Raw genomic sequence first — 8,289 nt, forward strand, 5'->3', positions numbered from 1 at the left:
CACATCTTTGTTTCAACATGCCAATGCTTAGACACCAATCCAATAAAGCAGGAGAGAAAAAAATCCAGACGGCAAGGCCATTTATAGCACTATGTGGAAAGGACTGCCCAGTCCTGTGTCTGGACTTACCATGCTTGTATAGCTGCGACGGTCCAGGGAGCATGCAAGAAGCAAGATCTGTTAAGCAATACGTCACTGGACCAACTTTACAATCAGAAGAAATATTAAGCAAGCTTGCAGGAACAAAATATCCTTCCTTGGGTCACAGAACTTTTTGTGCATCTAACACAGCGATTCTCAACCGTTCTAAACTCGAGGCATCTGTGGACAGACTCGAGGCACCCACTGGTACCTCTTTTTGCCTACCGAAAAATAACAAAGCAGTTTTTCTATTGCAAACAACTCAAAAAGACCAGAACTCTGGACTCCTATTTGAAATCTCTAGGTTTATCTTGTGAATCATGTTTGTCCACCTAATAGTGCTAACATTGTGTGGCATCCTGCAGCACCCCTGAAAGGATTTCAAAGCACCCCGGGGTGCTGTGGCACCCTGATTGAGAATCATCAGTCTAGCATCTCTCCCAACCATACGCTGGTCCAACAAAAGATACCATCAAACAAGGCTTAACAGTAACGGAGACTGTGAAAGAACAGCAGAGTTGCCCCAAATGCATCCTGAACACACCCTTGAAGCATGGGAAGGCCGGCTTTCTCACGACACCAGGCACGCAAGGAAAGAGATCAGTCAGATGAACGTGGCAGAGCCCACGCACGCTTGCACGGTAAGCAAAAATACATTGAGATGACTACAGATGGACTAGACCATATAAAAAGCCCCAACAGTGAGGACTACTGAAGTACGTTACTACCCATTTTCAAGCTCCCTTTTTCTTTCTTCTGAAAAATAATACATCTTCTTGATTGAACAGAAACACGTCTTCATGCCGTTGCATGCAAATAACATCTAGTATGCAAATAACTTCACAGGCGTAAAATTATCCCTGGAAGGTACTTCCACGCAGTCTGGTAACAGCGTAGAGCTGACTAAGCCTTTTTTCCATAACGCTTCAGAAAAACACTGCACCAACTCTGCCCTCCGAAAGCTGATATTCTCATTTTAGGCCACACGACCTTCTAGCCTGGCTCTTCCATGAGCCAAACATTTCTGTCCTGGTCACTGACCCCGCTAGCGGTCGTGATGGGATGCAGGAGGACTCCGACAGACAGACAGGCTGACTAGATGCCAAGCTTTCTACCCTGCCTGTATAAATCCCGACACTAAAGAGAAACCTGCAAGACTGTTGGATAAGGCAGATGGGAAAAGTGCAGGGTTAAAGGAAGCTCTTTGCTCACTGGGTTGCAAAGAGAGCCTCTGAACCAAACTGTGCCCCCACCCCGCAAAGGGAGCAACGATCCCCGAAGGGGCCTGACAATAAAGGCTCTCTGCTGTTTCTCAGAGAGAGAAGTGAACTGGATTTCTCACGACACCAAAAACCATCATGTCAGCAGGGAGTGAACTGGGAGGAAGTGCTGGTGAAGGGAAAAGTTCTTTAGTCGCCGTCTCTGGAGCTACTAAACGTAGCTATTACTCCTGTATGAGAGGGCGAGAGAAGAGGATCCTCTCAGGGATATGGTAGTTATATTGTACTTTAAAAAAAATGCCTCACTTTGTGCCACTGAAGACAACTGCATAGTGGTCTCCTGTTGTATGCTTAGACACCAAGGAGGTTCTGGTCCCACCCAGGGTTACAGGATACTAGACACCAGTAAGGACAGCAAGAACAGCATCGAAGCCATTTATTTATTTGCATTACATTAAGGGTGCTCAGCCTCCGGCCCCCAGAGCCTTAGGATCTGGCCCATGCAGCTCCTCAAAGGTTGGGAAATTAAGTGGCGGGGGACCAGTGGCAGTTAATACTGCCATCCCTCCACACGGCCAAAATCCCAAGCCCTGAGCCATGGGTTGGGGTAAGGCCACAACCCTCCCCCCCACACACCCAGATAGGGCTGAGCCATGCCCTTCCCCCTTCCCAGCTGGTTCAGGGCCAGGCCATGCCCCCTTTCCCCCATGCAATCCCTTCCACTCATGCAGCTGGGTTAGGGTCAGGCCAAGCCCCCTTCCCCGGCACAGCTATATCAGGCCAGGCTACCCCCTGCACGAGCCCAGACGGAGCCCCCCTGTGCCTGCCCTGGCAGCCAGACTGGGTCCACTGGCCGGATCCAGCCCACCGAGGGACCAAGCACTGCCTTTTCGGCACACTGGACAAAAAGGTTGAGCACCACTGCATTACACAGTTGAGAACGCAGCTTTGCCAACGTACTGCCTAGGTTCTGGTTGCTTAACCTGCACAGGCATCATTAATGTTGCGGGCGTGCGTGTGGAATCAGACAGTTCTGAAAAAGGAAAGAAAAGGAACGAGAAAAAAAAGCAGATTCATCCTCCAGGTCTTTAAAGCCTTACTGACCTGCAGCTGACTGGGAATCGCGCCAGAAAATTCCACAGTGCGAGCTGTTGGCTGGATGCTACCATAAATGCCCCGTCAGCTGTACCAGGAGGAAGAGGCTCCCCTGCAGATTTCAGGCACTCACGGTGCATAGGAAGGGCACCTTATGCACCTCCTCTACTGTCCATTAGCACTGACCTGAATTCCTCGCAAGTGAAACTTGTGCCAGGGGCTCCCTCCCTTGCAGCCCAATCCTCGGGCTGCACGACTTTAGCCGACTTTTCTCCATGCAGCTAAGCCAAACAGGCAAGACTGATGAAACCTGTTGCCTGCATGTTACAAGCACACAAAAAAAGCTCCTCCTGGATGTACTGCATGAATGAGGCCTGTGATTTTCAAACATGCGCAACTCCAATTAAAAACATTTTTCCCAGAATAAGACACGACCACAACTCTATCGAGGCAAGTTTCACTTTCCGGCTATTTCAAGCTCAGGGTGAATATAGAGAAAGAGATAGACAGCCTACCTACCCTGTCACCATTTTGAATGTATTTTCTGCTGTTCCCAAAAAATGATAAAAAATAACTATATCATTACATCCTGTGTAGGTAAAAATAAGGGGGCAGACTGGAAACACAAGCACCCTTTACTAGTGGCCACTTCTCCTATTACAATGTCACAAACCAACAATACTTACAGCTACTTGAGTATTACTTGGTTAATGGTACTCACAATTATACCCTCACTTAAAAAAAGAGTGCATTGGGAATATCCTGCAAAGAGATATTGCAAAACAGAGTATTTGGAGAACTCTAAACCAGAGTTCCTGGCACCAAAAAAAGCCCAGAAAATAACTGCAAAAACCTTCTGGAAGAAATGCAGCATTTGGCCAAGGAGCCGTACAGTTATTCCACACAGGGCATAACCATATCCGTTACTGTTCACATGGCTCCCGTACAAGTCAGGCCTCAGCTTCCATTTTAACAATACTTGACATAATCTCAAGAGTCAACAATGTCAGCTTCAAAGTGTTGCCTGTCTTATTACCTGCAGTTGTTGTTATAAAAAGGAAGTACAGGACTAAAGTCATCGAAACCTCTTAGAAGCACCTGAAAATCGACTTCTCTACTCATATTTGTAAGTTTAAAAAAAAAAATTAGCTGGCAGAGCAATGCTTAGGAACACGGTAAGAGCATCTCCCTGCAGAGCTCAGAGAGAAAGAAGTGATCAACATGCTGATCACAAGCACTCTCGCTGGGGCAATCAGAGGAACAACCCTGCGTGTATCATGAGTTGATGTGTGGTTGCATCAGCATAACCACTCATTAGAAGGTGGCATTGAGCAAGTAATCTCCAACAGTCTAATCGCTCGGACACGCAAGTTTACCTGCGCCTTGTGGAATTCAGAATGATTAAATTAGATTAGATTATTACAGTATCTTCCTTTAAAACATTTAGGACAAGCGGTGGAGTTGCTTCAGCACTCTTGAATTCTCTCTAACGTCCTATAAAACATATCTGTGTTTTGGAAGACGTACGCGTTCATTTGGCAGATGGATCTGCCGCCCTCCCCAGATAGGCTCAGGGTGGCTGATGATAAAAAGCACGATACATTTTTTAAAAGATGAATATAAAACAGTATGTATGGACAACAAATGCCCCAAAACTTAACTAAAAGCCTGCCCGAATAAAAAGTCTTAGTTTTTCTGGAGGATGCTCAGGCTCTGACGGGCTGCAAGGAAAAAAAGAGTCCCAGGCCTGAGGCCAAGAATGGCCTCCCACGTGTTTCTGCCAAAAGGACTTGAGGCACAGATGGTACTTGCAGAAGGCACTTGCCTTGTCCAGCACCAGAAGCAGATTTCTTTAGTGAGCGTTTCAAAGATATGACCTCTTTTCACACGCATTTCCTGGACTTCTGCAGTTCTCTGGGACCATAGGCTACTAAGAAGGAAAACAGATTGTAGTGGTTGCTCCTGCTGATTTGAGGACTAAGAAAACGGCATCTCGATGGCATCGAATCTAGCCCTAGGTATTTAGTAAATGCAGGACTGAATGTTCAGTAGATTTCTGCATCCTGAAGATAATCTGATTAATATTCAAAATAATTAAAATGGCTCCTTACAACTTTCATTTCAAGCAGTAGGGAACATTTGACTGCCCCACAACAAAGAACACTTTAAAAGCTGTCTGTACCCTCGGCCCCTTGAAGGAAAACATCTGTTACTAGTTGGACCTAGAATATGCAGTCTTAGTAAGCACAAGATACAGGAGGCCTGAGGAGGACAGCTCACATAGCAATGCTAGGATCAGCAAAAACATTTTAGAAGATACTGGAATTATAACCTTGAAACTATGAGGGTGGAGGAAAACAAGATTATCTCCAAATACATGAAAATCACACAGTTCCAAAGTTAAAATGATATCCAGTATCAAAATGCATGGAAGAAACATTATTGCCTATTAGCTGTTTCAAAAGTCTTCAACTAAAACAGGAAACTTCTGCTCCTACTTTCAGTTGTCAAAATAATCAAAATTTCTAAAACTGTGCGCCACCCACTGCTAATACCACTGCTTGTTATTAGTCAGAGAATCAACAAACTTGGCTGAATTAATGATCTGCTTATCTCAGAACATTTTGGATCCATGAAACATCATCTTTTTTTTCCCCATTCCTTTCTAGGTGCAAATATTAACACATTTGAGATGAAATCTAGCAAACAAACCACCATCTAGTGGTTTGCTCCTTCTTAAGAAGGCTTGCTCCTTCTTAAGATACTCTAACACAGAGGGCGGCGTGATGAACTCCATCCACCCAGGTACATGTTCAAAGCAGGACCCAAAATATTCCTCCAAAGTTTTGCCTGAAAGCATCCAAAGACACGAATTAAACCAATACACCCCAAGATTTAATAGTAGAGCTGAACCGATACATCAGTCCATATCGTAGCAGCACTGATAAAATGAAAATTGACATTATCGGCAATCGGCTTTTATTGGCCGATGATGTCACCGATAAATGGGCGTGCATGCACGCAGCCAAGCATGCATCCCAGCAGGTTGGAGAGCAGCATCTGGCCGATAAGTCTGTGAAGGGGAAGGCATATCAAGGCCCCCACAGCAAGGGAGGCAGTAGGGTTGGGGCTGCCCAGCCAGGGCAGAGCTGGGCGCAGGACAGAGCTGTGGACAGCTGGTCCAGGGAGCGTGGGGGAGAGGCAGGTGGCAGGACAGCTCCCACGGTTGCGCGCACCCCTGGGGAAGGCATGGGGGGCACATGCCCCCTGGATTTGGGCGCAGGATGAGGCCAGCCTTTTCCCAGCAGGGGGGCTGGGCCGGGGCTGTGCTCAGGGCAGGCAGCAGAGGAGCTGGGAGGGGGGCTACAGTAAATTCTGGGGTGGCTGTAGCCTACCCCATGACCCCCCTCCTAGCACTGCCACCTCCACCTACCCTGAGCTCTGCAGCAGCCCAGCCCCACCACTGGGAAGAGGCTGGCACAGCCCCCTGGCCCCAAATGCGCAGCCCAGCCTTGCCCCAAGCACAAACCCAGGGAGCACATGCCCCCCATGCCTCCCCCGGGGTTGCACACAGTGGCAGAAGCTGCCCCCCGGGGCTCCGTCCTGTATCTGGGCAGCGTCTGCCCCTGCCCCACTCCCTCCCTCACCACGGGGGCCTCAATCTGCCCCCCGCCCCACACACACCTTCCCCCCACGGACTTGCTGGGCAGACACTGCTGTCCAACCTGGTGGGATGCGTATCAGCTATCGAATCGGTATCAGCTGTTATGACTAGTTAGTAATTGGCCATCAGTATCAGCCAAAAAAAATCTTTATTGGTGTACCCCTATTTAATAGGGATTGAAATTTCCTTTAGTCTCCTCTAAAGTATTAAGCAGAGTCACTCCTGTCTGCTTGGCCTGAGTTGGGAACACGAAGCAATCTACACTGAGACAGAGACAATCTGCTCTACCCAAGCCGTATATGCCATCACCTGCTTGAAGTGCCCGCCTGCTGTCTGCACTGGATGGACTGGACACAGGCCCAGGCCCGAATACTTCAACCTCCCGGGACGTGCCATCGCTGACCTCAGAGCAGCTGCTCCGAAACAGCAAAACTTTAAAAACCAACATGAATAAAAATTGAGAAACAAGAAATCTTCCCCAGACTGGACTGTGTTACATATGGTCTCAACACAGACTCGTGATTCTTACCCTATTGCCTAGACTAGCTTTTATACCCCTTAAATCCCTCAGTGCATTAACTGCTTTATTTATCCCTTTTGCTCTCTTCAACTACCCTTCACCTTTCTCAGCAGTGCTCCCACCTTCCTCCTCCTTTCCCAATAACCCTTTGTATTTAAATTACTTTATTCCATTCAATTTAGTACCACTGTTCTCTGCAAGTCCATTCATACCATGCGATGAAGAAAGCTCCAAGTTAGTCTATAAAGATGCCACCTTGTCCTGCCTGCTACACTAAAGACACGGACAGGAGCCTATGTATTGCAATGTTGTAGATTCCCGTTGTAGCTGGATATTACTCATCTTATTAAATTTCAACTGCAGCGAGTGCACCCGGTAGTCATGCTCTTTCTCTATTTAAAAGTTTAGCATATATTATTTATCCTCTTTAAACATATTTATGGAGCGACAGATAAATTACTGCTTATTTTTAATTCAAGAATACTTGGAGAAATAAGGGAAGAAAAATAAAAAGGACTGTTTCAACCAACTGACCGTAATACCTTGCTCCCAGTCTTTCATTACTCGGAGGACAGAACAAGGACCCCATAACCGCGACGAACCGCTTCTCCAATTCACCCCGAGACTGAAGGTCTCTTCCATCCGATTTACCCATAAGCTAGCAGCCTTCCTAGCACCCTGACTATAGCAGAAAGTTGTGCTGCTTTGAACAATATCATAATCGTAATACTACATAATCTTAATCGTATACGACACCCGAACAAGGATTGTTCTTTTAGTCATGCAACTAACTCCGTATCTCTAACCAAAATATTTATATACCAGTAAACCTCAAGTACAGAGGTAAGAGCAGGGTGAAGCCGACCCCTGGCAAAAGTGCCAGGAAACAACACTCGTGAACCGTCCAGGGAAAACGAGGAGGACGCGCTCCCGGCGCCACAGCAAGTGCGGGGCAGGGCCGAGCAGAGGGCCGAGCTCGGCACGTGGGCGCCTGGTAAGAGATGCCGGCTCGGCTCGGCTCGGCGCTGCGATGGAGACGCTCAGGCCACGACGGGCGGGAGCTGCCTCGCCGCCCCCCCACCCCCTGCGACAGGTGCCTCGCGCCACCCGGACGAGAGACGCGCAGGAGTGTCGCATGGAAGAGCAACGAGACAAGATCCAGGAGATGCAGATGAGGCCCAAGGGCACCCCCTGGCAACCCCAGACCCAGAGGCACCCCTGACCCCCCCGACTGTGACACCCCTAGACATCCCCAGAGAGCCAGGGGCACCCCCAGACCCAGGGGCACCCCTGAGATGCCCCCCACAGGGACACCCCTAGACATCCCCGGAGAGCCAGGGGCACCCCCCTGGCACCCCCAGACCCAGGGGCACCCCTAACCCCCCCACAGGGACACCCCTAGACATCCCCGGAGACCCAGGGGCACCCCCCTGGCACCCCCAGACCCGGGGCACCCCCAGGGACACTCCCAGACACCCCCAGGCCCTGCCAGACACAGGGACCTCCCCCCGACATCCCCAGACCCAGGGGCACCCCCAGACCTCTCCCAGGGACCCCCAGGAGGCCCCAGGGCACCCCAAGCCCCAGGAGGCCCTGGGCGGCTGTCGGGCCCGGGCGGCCCCCACCCCAGGCCCGAGGCCCCCCGCCCG

The 8,289-nt window shown here is 49.3% G+C and overlaps 1 protein-coding gene across 2 annotated transcripts in view; it reads right to left on the bottom strand.

The window, feature by feature from the left end:
- Positions 1 to 8,289, bottom strand: part of PRPF39 (pre-mRNA processing factor 39) — a 28,323-nt gene that overhangs the window by 19,234 nt on the left and 800 nt on the right. The gene's annotated exons all lie outside the window — the stretch shown is intronic.

Source organism: Alligator sinensis, unplaced genomic scaffold, assembly GCF_000455745.1.
Source record: "Alligator sinensis unplaced genomic scaffold, ASM45574v1 scaffold358_1, whole genome shotgun sequence".
In the NCBI taxonomy this organism is placed as follows: Eukaryota; Metazoa; Chordata; order Crocodylia; family Alligatoridae; genus Alligator; species Alligator sinensis.